Genomic DNA, 23,360 nt, shown 5'->3' on the forward strand with positions numbered 1-23,360 from the left:
TTGGCCAATTTTTACAATGACATTTTTTGATGCTTCTAAACAAAAGTAACAGGTTTCCTTGTGTTACAACTGCTAAAAATTTATAAAAACTAAAAACAATCATTCTGGAAAGCACAGGTAGAAATAAAATATGAGAACTTTAATGTCAGAATCTGTTTGCAGGGTTTTTTCCTTAATATGTCTCCTAGGATTAGTAAGTGTAGGTTTATCCTACTGGGAGTCCATGGAATATAGATTCCCATTTTCAGAATGGATAGTCCTTAAAGGCAGCAGGAACTGAGAGTAGTTTGGGAACATCATTTCAGAGGTACTGTACAGTGGACAGTTTTTAATGTTGAAATAACTTACAAATAGTTATCTGGAAGCCAGCGGTATAAAACCAGCCAACCAATAGGTGTATGAGAACTCAGTGCTATCTGGGGCATAACTGTGCTGCAAAGGGGCAAAAACTGATTTTAAGTAAGGGGAACAAAAACCTTCTTGAAATATGAAGATACTCAATGAAGGGCATGATCCTAAATCTGGATGGTTTAACCACAAATAAACCCAACTGGTTTATACAAGAAAGAACTTCAGGCACCACCAGCTGACTCAGATCAAAAACACTGGTCTGGAAAGAAGCAATACTGACTACAGCTTTTCTCTTCAACCTGCAGTAGTGGCTCCGAATAACATCTGAACTGTCTCAACAAGAATTTGGGTTTCTCACGCAGTTCTGCATAACAGGGTTAGCTTCTTAGAACTCCATTTAGAACTTAAAATGATTAATTTTCTGATGAAGTCCAAGGGGACAAATTAAATTAAAAGGAAATAAATTTGTAAAACGCTATTTTTAGAAGGAATATTTTTTGCTCTTTTTCTTTTCTTTTTTACAATTTGTTTTATAATTTGCTTTGTCTTCTGTGGTCCTTCTGCAAACAACCATCCAGCCCCATGCCAAGCAGCTATAGAATCATAGGACCAACCAGGTTGGAAAAGACCTTTAAGATCATCAAGTCCAACCATTACCCTAGGACCACTAAATCACTATCTGGATGTACCAGAAAGTTGCAAGCACTTTACACTCCTTCTCCTGTTGCTGTGGTATTGGGAGTGTCTATAGATGAACCCTCTTCCTTGTAGCTCCCATAACAGCAACCATTGGCTGGGCAAGGAGATTAAAACAGAAGAAAGAAAGGAATAAAAACAGCAGACCTGGGAATATATTCCATTAAGCATTCTATTGTACTTGCCCCCAAATTATATTCTTGGGAATTTACTCAGCATTTTATTACTTGCTGTATTTAAAAATATATACTTCCTCCAACTCTTCTTTACACAGTGGTGCTGCTGAACTCTTAGCATATTTTATGTGTTCAAATAAACTTGAGAGTGTGGCTTGCAATGCTAAAGAAAAGGTAGCAATTTACTGGCAGAGCTTGATTTCACACTTGTAGACTTTACACAGAGCCCGACATTGTTCAGTTTACTAATTGTAGACCTAATAACTTTTCCAAAGAGCACAAAAGTCTTATTTTACGTCTGTGCTAAGACTTAAACCAAGACATAATATCACAAGTGGCTGTAAGCAGTAAGAGTCCAAGGTCCACAGGCATGACTAAATCTAAGAATTTCCATATCTAAGCAAAAATGGTTAAAAAGCATGTAATTACCCATAGTTCAGGCCAATCTGGTGAAGAGAGAGGTATGGACATTGACAGCCAGATGTCTCCAGGACTCTAGCTTTAGTATCTGCAACCTCTACAGCAACAGTTTTCATGGGCCCTTCCTTCCTCCAATAGAAAATTTGAGGTTAGAAAGGTGTCACCTCCATTTTCTTTTAAAAATGTTTGTCAATGAATGTGTATTTCTAAATGTTCTTTTAAAAAATAGGGAAAAGCCACCTTTTGCCTATGATGGTCATTCTCCCGGGTAGAGGCTTAGCTGAACGCCATTCCAAACGGGCTTATCGGCCGCTCCATGGCTTTACCAGAAACGTGATAAAATGCTGCCTTTTGGGGGGATTACTGCTTTCAACAATGTTTTCTATGCCTATGCCTGGGAAAAAGGGACCCTGTGGTCACCCCTGAAAGCCAGGCCTGGGCGTCACACCAGGCACGCTCACGTCTTCTGCAGACACAGCCCACAACCCAAGTCGGCTGAGCCAAGCCAGAATAGTTAAACTTGTCGCCATCTCAGAATTAGAAAAGTGAGTTTAATCCTGGGCTGTCAGCTCAAATTTTCCCCACAGTTTTATGGAACGGCCTTATTTTCCCATAGGAAAAAAACTATGGGCTTCTAGCAAACCTTGGGAAGGAGTTATTTTGTTTGCTTTTGCAAGACAATCAACAAACCAAACTATGCAGGCTTGTCATTAATTGTGAAACTTTTCCTATCATATGCATTTTCCAGCTCCAGAGAAGCAAGGCCACCTAATTTGAAATGTGAGAGTTTGCAGGCTTTGTCCTTTGGATGTTGTTAAGCTCTTCACAGATGTTTTAAGCTAACTAATGGCCACTGTTGCTGTAAATTGTCATAAGCCCTATGGAAAACCCTTAGATATGAAGGAAACTTTCCGTTGACTTCAGCTGGTGTTGTCTCCATGCCAGCTGCAGGATGTTTTATCAATGCAAAGGGACAAGAGACAGTAAGAGGAAAAATCCTCTGGTTTTCCTTCATCACACAGCTCATCTGAGAGCTGGGGACTGTGGTTAGACACAGAACAACCAAACAGCTACTAAGGGTTGAGAAAACAAAGGCATGAACCACACACGCGACTTTTCCCCCTCTTCCATAGACTGGATGAATGTAAGGGTTGTTTTGGCCACATGACTATGTTTTAAGGTGAAACGAGCTATATCGTCAGCATGACTGTGTGCTAGGGCATGGTAGGAAGAGAGCTTGTACCAGCACTGAAAAACACAGCAAAGACTTGTCAGGCTGCTTGCAAAGCAGGACCATTGTGGGTACTGCGTTAAACAGAGGATGTGCCAGCTGATCATAGAATCATCATACAACGATTAGGGCTCGAGGGGACCTTTTAAGGCCAGTTAGAACCACCCTCCTGCAATGAGAAAGGACATCTCCAAGAGGATCAGGTTGAGCTGTCAGAGGTGACTTTTTCTTCTCTTTCACCTGAGAGAGCTGGGCTGGTTCAGCCTGGAGAAGAGAAGGCTCCTGAAGGGGAGACCTGAGAGCAGCTCCAGTGCCTAAAGGGGCTACAAGAAACCTGGACAGGAGCTTTGGACAAGGGCCTGTAGGGACAGGCCAAGGGGAATGGCTTTAACCTGCCCGAGGGGAGACTGAGATGAGCTCTTAGGCAGAAGCTCTTCCCTGTGAGGGTGCTGAGGCGCTGGCACAGGGTGCCCAGAGAAGCTGTGGCTGCCCCATCCCTGGCAGTGTTCAAGGCCAGGTTGGACACAGGGGCTTGGAGCAAGCTGCTCCAGTGGAAGGGGTCCCTGCCCGTGGCAGGGGTTGGAGCTGGAGGAGCCTTAAGGTCCCTTCCAACACAAACCAGGCTGGGATTTTGTGATTCTATGGTTCATGTGAAGACAAATGCAAACAGCCTCAGCCCATTGTCAGAACCCAACGCCATGGGACTGCCCCAGGTGGCTGGTTGTCCGTTCTTCATGGTCAGTCTCACATAGGCCTCGGTGCTTCGAAGTGGAGCCTGATCCGGCATGGCTGCTTTCTCATCACCAGCCTCCTGTGCTGATGGCTCTGGATGCATTGTGAACAAACGCAGTAGCAATCACCCGCCCCAGGCTCCTGCTGTGACTGCCAGGCATTTTTCTGCAAATATCCAAGTTATCTTACTATAAAAGATATTTTCTTCCTAATAGTGCATGTTATCACTGTGGAAATAGACAGGTAAAGACAAAAAAGTGCATTTCTAGGAGTTTAAGGGATTTTCATGTGACAGGCCATTTTCTGTTATGACTGCCAGAAGCTTTTATAGCTGCCTGAAGGAATTAGTGGCCTTTATTTCGTACAGCCCACAGGAGCAGCTGGGGTAGGAAAATAAGGATTCTTTTTCCATGGACCTTCTTACAGGTGCTTCTGAAAAACAGCATAAGGAATATATGGTTTTACCTGGACAAATCCACTAACTTCTTCCATTAGAAATGCTTGAAGTGTGGGTGGAAGGTGGTTGCTCAGTCCAGCTTCATGAGAGTATCTCTGACCAAACTGTGTTTTGGAGTTTTCAGTATCACCTGATGTAGAAACCTTCATTTTTTAGCACTGTATTAGCATCTTAAACAATAGTTTTGTGCTGTGTAATATTACACAATCCCACTTCCTTTCAGAATGTGCCACTAAGTCACTAAATGACTGAATTTAGTTAAAGGCAAGGTCATAAATACAACTAGATATGAAGTTACATGGTAGGCAGAAAGCAAAGATGCAGCAAGTGCATTGAACACGTGATGATGCTGGGGGATGAGCAGTGGCTTGCTGCTGCAGGCAGGTATTAGTTTTCATGAAAGAGCTGAAGAAATCCCTGAGGCTTTGGGGCACTTGTACTGGAAAGGAGCTGAAGTTACAGTAGGAGAAAAACTTCTGATATGGGATTATGAACCACTCACACATCAGCCTCCTCAGGCTGGTGCCCTGCTAGCATCTTCCAAATCAGGTACCAAAAATCAGCACCTAAATACTTTAACTGTTTTCCCAGGGAAGCTAGCAAAAAGTAATCAGTATATATAACTGCACAAAGCTCATGTTAGTTGTATTAAAACAAGCCACAAAGTTGCCTATATTGTACTGCATGCCTGGGAAGATTTTTTGACATATTCAGAGATGAGCATGTGTTAAAATAATCATCTAGAAAGAAAAAAACACAGCTCAGAATATAAAAGAAGTCACTTGCTTTTTAAATTGTTGCTTCTAAGCAATACTTGGAAAACTGGTCCAGAAAGTAACTTTTCAGTGTTGATACTGAAACTTGAAGAAATTTTTCATGTTAAAAATAATCACATCTGATAATGAACAAAATTAGCTGTAAGGAAACCTCCATCCTCCGTCCGTTTAGCAACGGGCTCATATTTTTCCCTTCGCAGATGTTACAATAAGGGTGTCAACACTTTCATTTCTTTGTCTGTAAGTTTAAAATTATGGCTGCTCCATGAATTGCTAACGTGCTCAGAAGACGCGGGCCCAGCTGCAGTGCACATGAGTTCAAGCTCCTGTCCGGGCCTCATGTTTCACCATGACCTCAGTTTCCTGTGCTGAATGGGAACCAACGCGAGCGAGCACTTGTAAAACTGTTTTTGAAGAGTGAAGTTATGAAGAGGTGCTGCGGTGTCAAACATCTGTTTCATCCATTACACTCAAATAGCAGCAGTGACTGTACAGTAGGGCAAGAGCCGTCAATAAATTAAAATCCTCCCGTGGCCACGCTCTCCGAACTCTCTTGAGCTGCCTGGCTCTTGTGCCAATTTGAACCACGAAATAAAGAGGCTAAGTAAGAGAAACAGGAATTCTGCTTCTTCTGAGATAGCTCCTCTTTCCACCGGTAATTAGGGTTTTCTTACATGGTTGCAGCATTGCTTTTAGATTAAGCAATATGTGGCTTCATCAGTCAATTAATATTTGTAAACACCCACAGCCAAACCTGCAATTTCAACCTATCTTAACAAGTAATTTTGCTTTTATTGACATTTTTTGATTCAGTAATAGCAGCAGAAAATGAGTAACACATCCCTTATAGAATGTTATGCAGTTTACAGATGTAGAAGTACTGTAATTCTATATTTATGATTTCGGGAACCCAATAGAGTTAATTACATTAAGATATGTCCTGCACCACATATCTCTTGTCAAAATTGGCATGTATGTTAATTACCTAAGGAAAAATACATGCTGGTTTAATAGGATGGTTGCTCCTTATGATAAAATATAAATTATATTCCAGACAAGATGCGTTATGCAAAATAAGCAAAATCTGAAAAACAGATATCTATTTATAGCCAGGAGGGGGTAGGGGTCTGGGAACTAAAATATCAAACCAGGCAGTCTGAGAAAATGTTAAGAGGCTGCGAAGTTGTTCACCTCGGGGTTATTGGTTCAAATATTGCCGGGATTAGTCATGTTCACCAGAAGCTGTTACCACCTAATGGATCTGCAGTGGTCAGCTCGAAATGGGCTGCTGGGCTGTGGCTGGTGTCCAAAACACGGCCCCACAGCCACTGGCAACCACATTGGTTCCACTGGCAACCGCGTCATTCCCATTCCTACAAACCTCCCTGTTTTCTCCCATCCCTGTTCAGGCAACATGAGTCCATCTGAGCAAAAGCCTTAGTCCAGCCTGCTCCACTGCTGGTGTCATTGTAACATCTGGTTTGGTTCCTCCATCTTTCTTTCAACTGCATATGTGGAGGAGAAAAAATAATATGAGAAAGAAAGATAGGTAGCAGCTACCACACTACCCAGTGGTTTAAGAAGAAAAATGTTGGTCCCTGTTGGTCCTGGAATAGTTTTGGTAAGAAAAAGTGAAGCTTTTGAACTTTGTTACACACCAGGATAAATGGCCAGCATGCTCAAATGGACCAAACTGAGTGCATTCTAAGCTATATTCACCTCCAAGATGTGTTCTATTACTTATCCTAATTATCTCAGATTTAATGTCATGCTAATATAGCTATATAGTGCTTAGACTGTGCATCCCCATCACCTTTCCTTTGGAGAGTGGTACTCTTCACAGGCAAAGGAGCATGTAGGACTTAATCACAAAATTGTCATCAAAATACCATGAGTTTCTAAAGGTTCCTTAACCCCTAACAGAGACCTGGCCTCCTGTCTGACTGCAAAATGCTCTGCATTGTCTTAAGCCATTCATCTTCCTGACTTAATGCTGTGCTGGGAGAAAGGGGACTGTTGCAAGGACTTTTTCCAGCTAGTGGCCAAAGTACTCTACAAGTGCACCCATAAGGTTCATAATGAGGCATTGAGATCCTATGTCTGCATTGGATTAAAGGAGATTTTGGTTTTAGTGGACCAGATCTCACATAAACAATATACTCACATAATACAATACCAATATACTCACATAATACAATATAATCTATTCAGAGTCAGCACACGTCTTCAGGGATCTGGTTCAACTGAAAAAGTAGCCTCAAGAAAAAAGATAAAGGTTTTAGTGGTGAAGATGGCTCACAAAGCCAACAGTTCAGTCACTGAACTTTTCTGTATACTCATCCCTTTACAGTACATAAAGTTTAAAGACTTGGAGTTGGAAACTGCACCGTGAGAGATAACAAAAGTACTCAGTTTTTCAAAATGTTTCAGGTATTTACGCATCTTCCTCTGCTGCAAACTGGAGTTATTCCACTGACTGACTGGTTTGACTAGGAATCCTGTAAAAGAAGAAGTCAATGACAAACATAAAGCAAAACAAAAGTAGAAATTCTTGGCACTTGGGGATTTGTGTTGGCCAAAAGACGAGACTGAATCCCAGAATCTCTGTTTGGAAAGGATATGAAGTCATTGTTCAAATGTGCACATAAACTGGACCTAGAGGGATAAGACTTAAAAATTTACAGAGTTCAATCTCATAAAACTATCAATTATACGGGATTGTTTGTGTCCATTCCTGTGAATTTTTCTGTTGAACAAATGTTTTCCTTTACTTCTGGGTAGACCATGGAGCTGGCATAAAAGCTGGTATGCTACTATAAACAAGAGGCTAAAGATCTGCTTAGCAAACATATTGTGGTTTCATTCACAGAGCAGTTATCACAGGAGAAATGGAGTTAGCTGCTGTGAAATAGGTGCATGGATCAAGAGTTTATGGATCCATCTGCCATTTTGCAGATGAATCTTTTCACTGTTCTTTGAAAACAATATTGGAAGTGTTAGGGAAGTGAATTTTCTGCTTCTGGGACCATGCAGCATCTCTGCTTTTATGGTACTTGAATTAGAGATCTTGAAGCTAGATGAGATAAATGCAGGCTGAAGTGTGCTCTTGATGAAGCGCCTTACCACTCTTTGAAAGGGATCTGATTTTTGTCTCACATTTCTCTGTTCAGACTAAAAAACCTTGATAAAATACCAAAATTTAAACCTTTAACAGATTGTCCAATATTCTGTACAATCACCAAAGTATAAAATAAAGTGAGAGTCAGAAGATGTGCCATGGAAATCTCATTTTCCTCTTTCAGCATTTTCCAGGGCTGGCTATGGGAAGCTGCTTACTGGATGGCAAGTGACATTTCTGGGGCTGTGGGAGAGGAGCAGGGTAGTGTCAAAGTGCCATTAACTTTAGTTTAAATCATTCAAAATCACCACGATGTGGCACAGTCTACATGTCCCCTTCATATCTACTTTCTGAGCAATCTAGTTAAATTTGCCAGCAAGTGGGATATCAAAGGATGCTGCTTTCAGGGCTTTGTGCTTGCTGCAGGTCCATGATGGTTTGCTTGGCCTTTTGTGCCAATGCAACATCTCTGAATTTGCTTGGCCTCAAACTCTCCTTCCTGCTAGGACAAACAAAAATAAAACACAAGTTCCAGAGTGGGTCATGGTGGTGTTCTTAATGCCACATTTCACTCCAACACCAGCAGCACTGCTGGATCTTGTTAAAGCAAATTTACAATTGCCTGCTTCCTTAAAGCATTAAATTCACTGATTCCTTCTGGCTCATTTCTCATTCTTTATGAATGCATACAGAAATCCCAAATAGTAAAACAGTCTAATAAAAGAAGTTTGTGTGTGTGGAGAAATCTGTTTGAGTTTGCTGATGAATCACCCTGCTCCCTAAAGCTTACTCCTGCACCAAATTGATTACTAGGTAGCTGAATTTGGGCGGTAAGGTGGAGGTTAAAGCTGATGGATAGCCAGTGCTCTTTCCAATCTGGTGTTTTTCTAACACAGAATATTCAATTACGTTGGAATATTGGATTCATGATCTGTAGGATGTAGTCATGGGCAAACCTCAAAAGGTAGAGTGGTTTTGTTTCCTGAACTATGCTCCTTACAAAAAAAAAGGAGGAAATCAGAGGCTTGTCAAAAGTCCATCTAACTTCTTCACTGTGCCAAGTTGGGTTGGAAACTCCTGAGAACATCTCTCTTGTAAGACTTTTGATGCTTCCTGCCTTAGCTTGTGTTGTAAATGTCACAAGCACTTACACAGCTTTTCATGTGGTATTTCAACACCCCTGCTGCCACACTCGGTCAGGACTTAGTGGCAGAGGGATGCTCAAAAGCACAAAACACTGAAGAGGATGGAAGGAAACAGAGGGCTTCCTTGTACGGATTGTTTTATTTATTGCTTAATTTGCATTTTTGTTAGAATACAAGTCCTAGTTTGTGTTTGAATGCTAAATGGCAACACCATTGTTTCAATTTCACTTTTTCTACCTTTTCTTTGCCAGAAGCTCAGGCACAAAAGCCACTGGACATGGCTGCTTGTGGGGCACAGCCTGGATGCCTTTGTCCAAATGTAGGCACATAGGCTGGAGGAAAAAGTATTCTTAGAGGTTAATTCACAGCCCAAGGGAAGTTAACTTCAGACCCAGCCTTTCATCCCCGTGGTCTTTAAGACCATGTGTAGCATTTGGAGTAACCACAGATGGCATCAGGTTGGTGCCACTGACTGGAAAAGGTGAAGAGATACCTCCTGGCTGCCAAGCATGGGAGAGAAAAGGTCCCATGCAGCCAGATTAACAGCCAGCAAAATGAAAGACTAGCAATTTGTCAGGTTAAACAAACCTCTCAGAGTTTCCCATTCATTATTTGAAGTCTTGTCAAGTTATGGAAAAGCATTTTAATTAACAACTCACAGATTTTAAACCAGGAATCAATAAAGTGCACATATTTCTTTAAGCTATGTCCAGAGTTTGCCTCCAAAGTTACAGTCTGACAGATTTCCATTAAGTTTATTGGACTGAGATGATGTGATTGTGTTTTAATATGAAGAATTAATAAAAGATATATGAACTTATATTTATATAACCCAGTACAAAAGGGTCAGTGCATTTCCCACTCTAATTTTCTTCACAGTTTAGACTTAAATGAATCTGATTCTTCAAGGAAAAGCCTCATAATATAAAGACATAACTCCCACACTCTTTGACTTCCACCACCCGTGTTCATCCAAAAAGAAAAAGAGAAAAAAGAGAAGGAAAAAGGAAAAAGTAAAACTTAGACTATCTTAACTCATATTGGCTTCATTATTCTCTAGATAAAAGGCTACTCAACATAAATGAGGACGCCGAGTTCAAACTTTTAAAGAATTCACATATTTACATCAATTTTTAAAAGGTTTTATAACTAATGAACTCAGATTTCTTTTGGCATGGCATAAAATCCATTTGTACAGTTTTTAATTAAGAATGCAGCCTATGCAATTAAAATTAAGGGTAGAGACTTCATCAGATGTCCTGTGAGAACCCCAGTCGAAAAAATTATGTTAATGCTGTATGTCCTAAAAGCATTCTCTGAATGTTGGAAACACTTTATGAGGAATTATTTCTGCTATACAATGAGGATTTATTTAAAGTTGAAAATTAGGAGCTTTTAATTTTGGAGTGTTAAGACCTTGTTTATCACTAATTGCTTTGGCGTTTGCTATGTGTTTTCAAATCAGAAAGGATCATTTAAAGCAGTCTGCATTGTCCTAAAAATATATGTAGGGGTATAAATGTGTACATATATATATATATGTATAGACACATATATAGACTAAGACATGCACACAATCTATAATGCAAATAATGCACATATAGTCAGGGGAATTCCTAATGTGAATTTTAATATTTAAAGTGACAAGAGCCATTATTGAGAATATTAAGAAACTTCTTTGTTGAAATTATTAAAATTACATTTGAAACAATGAATTAATTGCACACAAAAATATAAATAACTAATTTCAAAATCTGAGTAAGTTGTATAGGGAAACGAAGTTTAATGTAATCGAAAGGAACTAAATGAATTCCCTAGAAAACTTTTCTCTTTAGAAAGAGATGCAGCATGATCAAAAGTGGGACTGGTTTTCTCATTTCCAAATCTCTCCAGTTCAGCCTGGAAACAACTCCTTAAGTGATGACTGTAAAGTTGTTTTTCAGTGTGGGAGATACTCAAGGAGGAATACCGATAGTAAGCTCAAAGCTTGTGCAAGCAAGATGATACCAAGGCAAAACAAAAAGACGTGATACACTGCTATGTAATGCAGGCTGCTGCCTTCACATTGGATGTAGGGATTTTCTTTCTTCTCTTTTCCTTTTTTTTTCTTTTTCTCTTTTCAACATGGCTTAATGCAATAAAAATGTTTTATATTTAGAAGAGTAACAAGGGAGCTGAGGCTTAGCTTTGGAAAGCAAGCCAAATTTCATAAGGATTTTAAAGTGTAGAATAAGAAGTTTTGGCTCACAGGAGAAGTCACTTCCAAGCCAAAGACCTGACATAAAGAAATATGCAAAGAAGAGAGGGAGAGACAGGTTTTGGGGAGGAAAGAGGCTGTGGTGATGGAAGCGAACCAGGCAGGAAGGAGTGTAGGTTGCAATGGCCATGACTCATGCTGGTGAGCTGTTGAACACACACAGAAGACTCCAGAGGATGGGCAGCCACTCACTAAGTGATGGTCACGTGAAGACTATTTTGTAAAAAGAAGTGATTAAGGCTGAAATCCTTGGATTTTAGTGCTTGAATTCAACAGGTTTTTTGACATGGAAGTAGGGTAGAATAAGGTAGTTTTCACTTAAGGGAGAGGTTGCCAAAATTCAGCTGCTGTTCTCAGGTTGATGAGTTTTGTATTCTTAGCTTTGTTACTCGTATCTAGTACAGCCCACAAAAAAATTGGTTTTAATCTTTGGTTTAGCTCACAGACATAAGTCAGAAAGGAAAAAAGATGCCTGCAACTGAGTTATAGGTGGCTCTTATCTTTAGAGAGGCTAGTCAACAGCTCCCAGCTAAATCATACATAGCAAAATGCTTACATCGCATGCACCACGGAGGTAATTGTCCTCTAATTTACATCACTTTACCTTTTTCATTTTCAGTAGAGCTGCTTGAGAATTTTGAGAATTACATACTTATGACTCAGAGCAGAATCAGGCCCCCCAACAGATGCACATAGCCAAAGATAACATTCTGGCCACAAACCTCATTTTTGTTCTTTCCTCCACCCACAAGCCAATAAAATTACACAAGACCTGGACCTGAGAGGCCCCCAGATCCGGGCCAAAAATAAATACAAAAATACAATAAAATTTTAATGTGGGGGCCTCGTGCAATCTTTAGCTAGTGCAATATTTAACTGTATGAACAAAAGAGGAAACAGCAGCCAAGAAATACATTTCACCTATAATTCCACCAAAAAACATAGGAAGAAAAACCAAGGAAAAGGAGGAAAAATCATTCCATAAAATAATAGTAATACTCGGGAACTTTAAAATACCCATAAAATTACAGTACTAAGCTATTAGTGCAAATTTTAGATACTCTTTGAGTTTGTCAGAAGCACTTGATGAAAGGCTGTGAAGAGTTTCAAAATGAGGGGAATAAAAGGAGGCCAAGGAAAAAGAAATAATAAGAATATTAAAAGAAACGTGCCTGATGCACTGGTGCCAGTGCCTGGAAAGCCAAATGAGGGAAGTCTCTGCTCCCAGGAACATCTTGTCCTGACAGCAGCATCCCACCACCATTGGGGAGTTCATGCAGTGGATGCAGGTTTAATTTCCCATGGCTGCCCCCCCCAGGAGATGGGGTCAGGAGGGATGTGTGGGACAACCTGGGCTGCCCCTGCTCCTATGGCCACACCAACGCAGTGGCTTTGTTGAGTCACTACCCAAAGACAAAAGTCCTTTAATATCAGTTAGTTCAAGCTAGAAGTTCAAGCACCATGAATGTTTTTAATCCAACCTGAACAGCCAAAATCAAACCAAGTCAATCCAACTTGATACAACACAACCCAACCAAACTATCAGTGAGTCAGCCCATGCCAACCAGTCCCACAGTGAAATCTTACTCCAAAGGTCTGCACAGTTTGTCCTTCAGGCATTCCTAGCTTGCCCAGAAATGGATGAAGCTCTGAGGATTTAAGAAGAGTAGCAATGCAGTACAAAAAAGCCTGGGGTTGATAAGGAAAATGCAGAACTAGGTCTTTTTCTTTCTAATTAAGACCATAGGAGTTGTCATCAACCTGGAAGGTTTATTGGCTTTACTGGGGCCAGCCCAATTTCTCCAAAGGAAGGAGTGGGCAGGTCTGCTGTAATTTGCCTTCAGGAAAATACCCTACAAAGCTAGAACAGTCAGAGCTTGTGTCATAAATATAGGGAACTTATTTTAATGTAATGATTTATCATTTATACAGCTGGACGATCTAGTCTGACTCTTCCTAAGATCTTACCCTTCTTTGGCAGAATACCAAAGCCTGTGTTTTATTTCAGCACAATTTTTAGCAGATGCTTTAAACTATATCGAACACTTGTTGATGGAAGCACTATAATTACTGTGGCTAATAATCAGAATATTAAAAGTTAATCAACAGCCTTTTAATTTGCAAGCTCAGTTAGAAATTATAACAGAAAAGGATCTCTATATATATTACTAAAGACTTTCGATCACTAGTGATGGGTTTTCATTTCACAGCTGCTGGACGTGACATGAGTTTTGTCCCCCTGACGCTGTTTGGGGGCACCGCAATGGGGTTTGTGTTTTATATCAAATTTACTTTTGCTGGACCTTTCATTTGCCTGTGCCTCAGTTTGTTCAGTTGTAAAAGCTGGATAATGGACCTGACACCATCAGAATAGCACTGTGGGAGCTGGGATGATCAGTTTGATGTAGCTCTGGGTATTATTATTATGCCTACTTCAGCCTCAGGTGGATTTTTTTTCCCAGGGTTATTAGGTAATTGATAATCCTGCAGATAGAAATAGAGGAATGAAAAAGCAGTAAGCAGATAGGCATTTTTTCTGGATTGGTTTCCCTATGTGTGCCTTGTAATCTATGTATGGAAGTAAATGTACTGTCAAAAATAGAGAGGATTGGAAAGCAGTGAATGCTAAAGGTGACTGCGTGCACTCCTGAAAAAGATATAGTGCAGACTGAGCAGGCAGCAGACTGTACCATCAATTCCCCTCTAAACCATGACCTGGAGAAATCACCTTCGAGTTGACAGGGGCTTAGGCAATATTTCAGAATCTGGTCAAGATTTTACAACACCAGATACTGTTTCATTCTCCAGGCTTTCTCTGACCAAAGAATTCTTAACTAGGGCAAACTGTCAAGTATGCAGTGGTTTTGTAAAGCAGACTGCAAGCCAAAGAAAACTCGACCGAGAACACCACATTTATTGATAAAGGGCCTGCACAGCAATAACGAGATGGACAAATGCTATAAAAAAAAGGCTGGTGTGGTTGGGGGGGAACATGGGGAAGAGGGTTTGTCAGGGCACGGCTGGGCTGATGCTGCACAGCTTCCCAGCGAGTATTGTTACTACAGCCATAAAGTCATGCCTTGGCTTCAGAAAGCTGCTGTTGCTTCGGCGTAAAAACGTAAATCAGCACAGATGCAAGTTTGCTCTAAGACTTTTCCCAGGCTGGAGCATTTTCATGTTTCCTGCCAAAGCTTGTGTTGCAACCTTTGGCATGTAAGCGTTGTAAGGTTGGGGTTTTTTTTATATAAAACTCTGTGATAATCGGGAGCCAGGACTCATATTGTAACAATCTGGTGGCACTTCAAGTCCAGCCATTCAGCAAAAGTTATGTATTTCTTCTACTGGGTAAATGAAATGCCTCCATTTTTCTTAATTGTTTCTGACATTTCACCCATTACTCCCTGAGACTCCTCAAAGGACATAAATAGCTCGTAATTCTCTTGCAAAAGCAAGTGTGAGCTGCAGAAATATAAACACCATGACACTGCTATAACACAGCTTTAAAAATAAGGGACAAAGCGATCGAGGGTGATCAGAAAAATACATATCAGATATGGTTGGTGTGGTAACTAAAAGAGTTGGGCTGATTTCTCCTCTTCCAGATATCCAGAACTAAACATCAGGAGCAATTAAAAAATTGTGGTCTTTTGTAAATTACTCCCAGAAGAAATCTTGGAAATCTTTCATTTTAGTCATTTCGGTCCACTGAACCGTAAAGCTATTATGAATGAACAAAAATACTAGAGAGAAAATTGAAATACAACAGTAATTAACAATATGAATCTATCAAAATAAAGCCCAACTGGCAGGATGGGGCCATCAGACAGTTTAACATTGACTTGACTAACGGCCAGGTAGGGCACCTTTGATGTCATACTTCTTCACTGAGGAGGGACTGAAAGATGAGCTCCTGACGGAGGGATGCTTGCATAAATCTCATCATTCTCAGAGACCTACAGGCAAGGTGTCCATCTTGTTTACCTTAGAATAATAAGTAACAATTCTCATTTTAGGATCTTCTTTTCTGTTACCATATGCTAAATGTCAACAAAGGATTATAGGAAAAATCATTGGAAATGTGCAGCTATCACAAATAGAGATTTCCCTATGGGTTCTCTAATACTTTACAGACAAATGTTAAAGATTTATTGCACATGAACATCAAACATGGTTTTACTACAGTTCTCATTTGGATCAAATTGACACATTTTACATTCATTTTAGCCTAATGAGATTCTTTCACTACACATTATATTCCAAGTGACCTCGTACATTAAATTTGTGGCATGGAACAAACCCACCGATATAACAAAGCCCTTTTCCTACCAACTTTTGGACTTTTTAGAAAAGAAACGTTTCAGCAAAATCATAAATCTTGAATGTACATTTATTAATTGGTGCTCAAGGAAAAAAAAAATAACAGAAATACTGTGTAGATTATCACGTTTTGCCAAATTTTCATTCTCAGTGTTCACAATTTAGGAGTCTTTTGAACTTTGATTACGATCTGAATATTCAACAGTTTGGGTATAATCCAAATGTTTAAATTTATACCTGAAATATGAACGAGTTTCTGCAGAGCTCCCAGAGGAATTTTGCCTCTGGTGTGCAGAATCAGGCCCCAAATGAGGGACCAAATCCCAGCTGTTGGAATCTGATGTCTGATAGCAATTCACTGCAAAAGCTTTCTCACCAGCTTTACCCAATGCAATATTTGCTTTTGCACACAATTAAGTGATTTAAAATAAAAATCTTTCCTGGAAAGTATTTTTTTCTTTGGCTTATCAAAGTGATTAGTAATGGAATGTAAGTTTTTAACACCGTGCTGTAATGTTGTACAAGGAAAAGGTAGCAGATGACCTTGAAAGGAGGTGAAAGGAAACTAGGAAATGTTAATTAAAATTATTAGTGCTGTTTGAGGTGCTTATCTTGTTTACTGCTAAGGTGTTGCTCCCTTCTGCATAATTAGGGGTAATTTTACTTACTTTCAAGTCTGTAATTTTAAATATCACAAAGTTTTATCTTCCAACAAGAAGTAATTCATTATTGGTTTGTATGTAACTGCTTGATGTTTTAATCAATATATGCAACTTCCACAAAGTCTGTTAGAATTTGTCAGGAGGTTTTATACATCTTTTACAGTGTGGGATTAGGCATGGTATATGAAGCTGAAATCCCATTTAGTAATGAAATTTAAACATAATTCTGTGTTTATGATGTGAAGATATATTTTTTACTTGATCTGTCCTTTTACATTTCCCTTTATCCACGATTATTGGAGGACAATGATATCTGGGAAACAAACCACAGTGAAGTTAAATCCATTTGAACACAAAGAGTTACTGTCAGTTAATCCTAAAAGAGACAATACCGATTTTTTAACTAAACTGCTTAAGAAATGAATATGTCTTGCATGCTTTCAATTTGTTTTAAATCCTAATATGCAGAGCTCTTTGCTGTTGTCTAATATTTGCATAAAATATTTAATCTTGTACTTTAAATTAATGATATTAAAGGTCTAAATGTTTGAAAAATGTTGTTGTCAGAACAATGTAATCTTTTCTCTCCAGACTTCTTCATATAATTGTGGTGCCCTCATCCTAATATACTTGTAACCTTCCTCTGCATTGTCCTGTGCTGAATGTACTCTTCAAGTACTTTCTTAATTTAGAGATTTCTACACTTTATTTTGCTTTAATGTTAAGAAGTGGGGTGGGGAAGCTCTTCTGCTCATTGGGGCATGCAGCAGAACGAAATGTTCCCCTAAACAGGCTGTGAAATGGAGTTCAGGTGTGCACACCAGTGGGGCGGTGGGATGCAGGCGTGGGGTGGTGGGATGCAGGCATGGGGCAGGGGCAGTGTGGCAGATACGGACTTGCTCTGCTCACATGGGTAAGGGGCATTTTTAATTTTGCCTGCTGTAATGGTTGTGATAAAAATATTGCTGCTCTTTTATCTTCAGCAGAGCAATTAAAGGCATGCAGGGTACTTGAAGCCTTGTAATTTTTAACCACTGGCATAGTAGGTAGAAAGAAGCATACCATTGCCATGAGGCTTTAATTAAACCATAAAAAGAACTGGAAAATGTCTTCAGGAGTACATATTAAAATAGACAAGTAGCTTCAATTCATTTTCTTAAATTTACTGAATATTGAGGAGGTTGAAAGTTTGCTGGCTTAATGTAATAGCGACATAATGCAGAGGAAGTATAAGGGAATACACCCTTTTTTTGTTGTATTTGCCCCTCATAAGTCAACTATGGCTACCGGGGGTTATGCTGAAGCGGTACAGTTGGGTTACTAATTAATTAAACAAGGCAAAGCTGGTGTGTGCTCTGTGAAACACAGGAGGGTAGCCAGGCAGGTACATGGGAACACGGGGCATGGCCAGGCTGGTGCCCTCCATTGCCTGTCTGAAGCAAGGCGAGGAGCCAACATGATGAAGACATATTAATCTTAGGGAAAGAAGAGTTTCAACAAAGAAGAAGCAGACGTCAGTGTTTTGGTGCAAAGCTCACACTTTTGCGGGTGGAAGGAGCTTCGTGGTATCTGGTGTCTGCTTATAGCTGCCTACATAAAATAAATCCAGCCTGTTGTAATGTAACTCATATGCATGGGTTAAATTGTCACTGGAAATAACAGCAGCTCTTTAGCACCCCAGGGCAGTGCTCAGAACCTCCATGGTACTGGTGGGTCTCCCAGCAGCAGCGCACCACTGAGTCCTGCAGCAAAGCAGAAAACCTGCTGTCCTTTCTGGGGTGCTGCTTTGGTCTGGGAGGATTAGGAGCACCACGCTGACTGCTGTAATTCCTCAGTCACAGCTTCCTCAGCCCTGCGAGGACGTCTGCCGACAGCAGGCACTGCCAGCCAGGAGATGCTCCCCGCTGCCTTTGCAGGAGGAGATGGAGCGATTTGGAGCAGCCGCATCCGTGAGCCAAGAGCCAAGGCGCTGGCGCTGCTGGGAATGTTGCCGTGCCAGCAGCTGGGCTGTTCTTGGCTCCTTTCTTGCTCTGGAAGGGCTGCTGTTTCACCGGTGTCTGTTCAGAAGCAGTAGCAAGAGCACAGCAGCGATGTTGGAGGGGGGGGAAAAGAGCGAATTAATTCAGCTTGGAGAAACAATAGAAGAGGAAAGCAGTAAGGCAAAGAGGCACATGAAGAATCTCAAGAGCAGAAGACAGCAATATTTTCAGGGATTTATGTGGCACTAAAAGGGATGTATTATGGCAAGTAGATGAAAGGACATATTATACTGCCATATTTGATGCATGGCCACATAATCACACTAAACTGAATTTTGAATAAGAATGGAAGAAGATTCCTGTAGTCAATTGGAACTACAAGGAGAATTTAAATAGTAGACCAAATAATCTGAGAAGGCACAGCTTTTCCTTAGCTCCATGGGGTGAACACTGGCGCTGCTGAGGAGGACAGCATGGAAAATTTAATGGCAAAAGATGTCAGACTTTTTTTATCTGTTATTTCTTTATGGAGGATTTGATGATGACTCAAACCCCAGTGGCACTTCATGATATGGCTGTCCCTGAAGAAGGTGCAACATGTTTTCTGCTGGACCCTGCTTTTTGCTTGAAGTCCTCCCAACCAAACGGTGACTGTGTCCCGGTGTTTTCCTGGATTCCATTTGGTTTTCCCAGTGAAGGGCAAAGCCTCCAAGCACAATGCCAAATTTCATGAGTTTCACATGCATTTTCCCCAAATCCACGCCAAACCATGAACTTCTCATGATTAACATCTATCAGTCTGGCTTCCCTTACAAAGCTCCTGAGCCAGAGCAGAGCTTGAAAGCAACCTGGTCCAAGTCTTGTGTTTGTAGAAAAGCTCAAAACCTGGGGAATTTGGGGTTGTTTGTTCCAAACATTTCAAACAGTTCCAGTGACATCTAGTGGGGAGGAAACCCCTGTGAACGGCTCCAGCCTCACGGAAATATCCCATTATCCTTTATTTTCTTTTAACCCACTGGGCAATAGTTTCCTACTGAAAAAAAAAAACTCAGATGTGGTTTGTGTGCCATACACTATGATTGAAAAATAGTTTCATAGTCCACTGAGAATTTCTCCTTTCTGGAAACATTTCATATATTAAGGACCATTTGGAATTTTCTCTGGGACATTCCGCTATATCTAAAATAAACTCATGGAAGAAGGTCATGAAGTCTTAGGGAAAAAAAAAAAAAAAGCAACAACCACCAACTCTTGGAAATTTAAATTACTCAGAAAACAACAATAAAAATCTCAGTCCAACAGTTGCAACCCTGTTAGAGAGAAATGCAACTAAATATAGTTAAAGTGGTGTAAAATTAGCTTGGAAGCAAAACCAAGTCATCTTCCTCTCCCATCTTCCACATTCCTCTGCACTCTCTCTCTCTGTATACCTTCTGCACATTTTTCTTACTGAGTTTGCTTATTAAATGAAGGGGAGGTTGCAAATATCGATCACACCTGCCTTACATGGCAAATTTTTCCTTCTATTTTACTCAGGATGAGTAAAAGCCGCTTCAGAAGCATTCTTCTTCTTGATTCCCTTTAATACCTTTTTTCCCTTCTCTACAAGGCACCGTGCAGGGGAAACCACCTAATTCTTATTTAAGAGGCAGCTCAGGCTTTAGGCTTATGAGTTACTTCTCCATCCAGTGATTGTTGCTTCTGAGCAGGTTTCCTGAATGAGGCAGATTTACCCCTAATATATGTAAGTATGGCACTTAGCTAATGAGTTAATTATTAACATCAGAGAGGTGGCAATTCAAGGTTAAGCAAGTCAGACATAAGATCTTAGTGTTTTGAAAGCAGAAAGGTTTTAACAAAGCAAGAAATGTTTTTCCTAAAATGGAGAGATCGCACCACTGACATTAGGAGTAGATTTACACTTGTATGTAGTCTTTTTGTTTCCTGATTTGGGATCATTGGATTCAGGACCTACTGCACACCGTCAAAACAATATCCAAGAACAGATTCAATACTACCTTTGAGTGGTGGTATGGGTGTTACTATATTGACCTGTCACTGAAGGAATCCCAGAAGGTCCAGAAGCATCACAGCTTTAAAAAGCACATATTTAATTCTGCAGCTTGTCCAGCCAATGCAGTCTGTGTGGGTTTGCAAAATCTGCCTGAACATTTCACAAGAACTTAGTTTCTCTTGAGTTTCCAGCCCTACCCTTGATCCTGGCTGGAGCCTGGACCTGCACTCACAAATACGTATTAAAAAAGAATTAGAAACATCACTTAGCCTGGTTGTTTTTAAAAGTTTCAGTTTTATTTTGCAATAAATTTTGGATGCAGGCTCTAAGAATCATGTTCCTGTGACAAGGGCAGCTGTGTTTCAGCAAAGAAACTGCAATGAGTCACCAGTTTTCTTTCTCTCTCACATTTGTTTTCCTTAATCCAAAAAAAAAATAGTAATCTAGACTGAAAAATACAAGCTTTGCTCTTTGTGGATGGGAAAAGCAGGGAAGTTCTGTTCCCAGGTCTTGCAACGGCTTCGGTGTGTGAGCAAGACACTTCACTTCAGCTCACTGCATCTCAGCCCGTCCAGCTAAAAATGTGCCTGAACCGGTCATGGCTGAGTGATGCCCTGCAAAGGACTTGGTGATGCACGAAAAACTGACTGCTCGGATGATGTGGAGCCTCCTCTTTATTTTCAGATCACAAAGGCAGCTGAAATTCATTTCAACAGTTTTCCAAACTTTCTCTTTTTTTTTTTTTTTCCTCTGTAGATTATTGTTTTAGTTACCATAGAGATTTTTCAGCTCCCACCAGAAATGGAAAAGGATGCGCTGTGGAGATGCTCTCCCAACTAAATTGTCTATGGACAACTCCGAAAAATTCTAGGCTAACTAATCCCTGCTTCATCACAGTGCATTAATTCTAAATTAATTCATGCTTGGAAATCACTCTCGGTTACGCAGAGAGAAGCAAAAATATTCATGATGATATTTATGATCCTTTTTTAGTTCCTTGAGAATTCTTGGAAAATGTGTTTTGCCATTCTTCATTCTCAAATCACTGAATTATTGTATTTGTGTTGCTTTTGTGAAACAGCAAAAATGAATTCTCTTCACAGCATTAATTTGGTTTGGTCTACGAATTGGGTTTTGCCAAGAAAAATGCACTCCTTTTAGCAAAGACTTGTCTTGGTCTCTATTGTGCATGCAAAGGCATTAAGGTCAAAGGGTAAATTTCTCTTAGTTGCAGCCTATTTCCATGAGCTGAATCTTACATGATTAGCACTATTTGGCCACTACAAGGAGAGACTGGAAAGAAAGGAAGGTCAGGTGGGTGTCTTGGGAGAAAATCAGAGAGAATTACTATAAAATATGTGCAGTTAACTGAGAAAATCAGCATCTGCTCGCTGTTTGTTTTCTTTCAGGGTTTTTTGGAATTGGAGGAAATGTTATGAACACATTGGTTTTGGTTTGGTTATAATTCTGAAGGGAGGAAGCGATGAGGATGAAGGTGGGAGCTCTGGGAATGCAAATAGGAGGCTAGTATTGACGACAGAAGCCATAACAGCAATGCTATTTTCCGTGATGACTTCAATCACATAGAAGATAAACTGGGTAAAGAGAGAAACGAGCCACCTCTCCAGGTTTCTATCAGCCCCAGTTAGGAAGCTCTTCCATGAAAATCTCCTCCACTTTCCCGAAGCATGAAGGAGCACTGGGAATTGCTGCAGCCACCCGTGACAGCAGCAGAGGCTTCCCCATCCGCGCTTCTCAGGCAGCAGCGCCTATGGTCGGGGTTCATTAGTTTTATCTCATTTGGGAGATATGGAGGTGGGGGAAGACTTTTGGAGATGCTGCCATACCTGAAACAAGCAAAACCAGCCCAGCTTCAGCTAAGGAGCCTAAGTCAAGCCCAGGAGCCTTTCTGGTCAGGTATGTGTTGAGCAAAGGACTCAAAGGGCTGATTCATCATGCAGATGGTGGGTGGTTTATATCACCAGATCTTGTTCTGTAGGAGGGCTCACATATTGTCCCCAAAACCTGATTCTGACTTACCCTTGTTTTGAACTAAGGAGCCTGCGCACTACGGAGGGGATTTAAGGCATTGATTTGGAGCAGCAGAATTCATCCTTCTCTCCAAATCTTGTAGTGCTCACAAACCATTGCATAAAACTTTTCGGTTACCTGACAATTACAGTTTTGAAAGGGCACTATTCATCTCTCCAGCTGTTCCCATGGGAATGCCTTTCCCTGATGATCAAATCTCCTAAATCTCCCTCCTGTGGACATTTCTGCTCCTTGTTTGTCCATCAAAGCAATGAATCTTTCCTGCATGGGTTCTTCTGAGCCCTGTCTAACCACACCTATCTCACAAGTCACTCCCATAACCCATTTCTGAGTGACTCATCATAATCGATTTGGAATGGGGAATCTCTATCAGAAGCACAAAAACTCTGAGAAGGTGAGGAGCATACTCAGGGATAACAACACGCGCTGCTGTCTCACACCAGCAGCACAGGGAGCCCAGGGAAGTTTACACCTGCTTTGGAGATACTCCATTTCTGATCTGTTGATGTTTAATAGCTGTGAATATTAAGTTAATGTTAGGAAAGTTATGGGGTTTGACATTGCCTTTGGCGTTTATCATATCTATTGTCCTTCTGGGGATGCTGTGAAGTTCCTACATGAGGCCGATGAGGCAGACCACCATCCAGCCCCGCTGCCTCTAGGATGCAATAAATAAAGTGTGGGGAAAGATGCCGCAGTGCCGTACAGCGCTTCCCTCAACTTCACAGCTGCATCCAGCCCTGCTTTGCTGCTCCTCAAGCAAGAAACTCCAGTTTCTCTTCTTACTTTGATTTCCACAACCCACCCTGGGACTTGTCGCTGAGTGCCAGCACAGAAGAAAAGATCCCAGTTTGTTGCTGCTGCTATTGTGTCCATTATGAAGGTACCCCTCTACACCTCCTCAGCAGTGGCACAGATGGGAGCAATACCAGCGGTGGCAGAGGGGGGATGCTCCTCTCTCGTCCTCCTGAGGACTG

The sequence above is a fragment of the Pezoporus flaviventris genome, unplaced genomic scaffold (genome assembly GCF_033815535.1).
Source record: "Pezoporus flaviventris isolate CSIRO_AGI_PZ_B2104156 unplaced genomic scaffold, CSIRO_AGI_Pfla_v1 ptg000129l, whole genome shotgun sequence".
Taxonomy (NCBI): domain Eukaryota; kingdom Metazoa; phylum Chordata; class Aves; order Psittaciformes; family Psittacidae; genus Pezoporus; species Pezoporus flaviventris.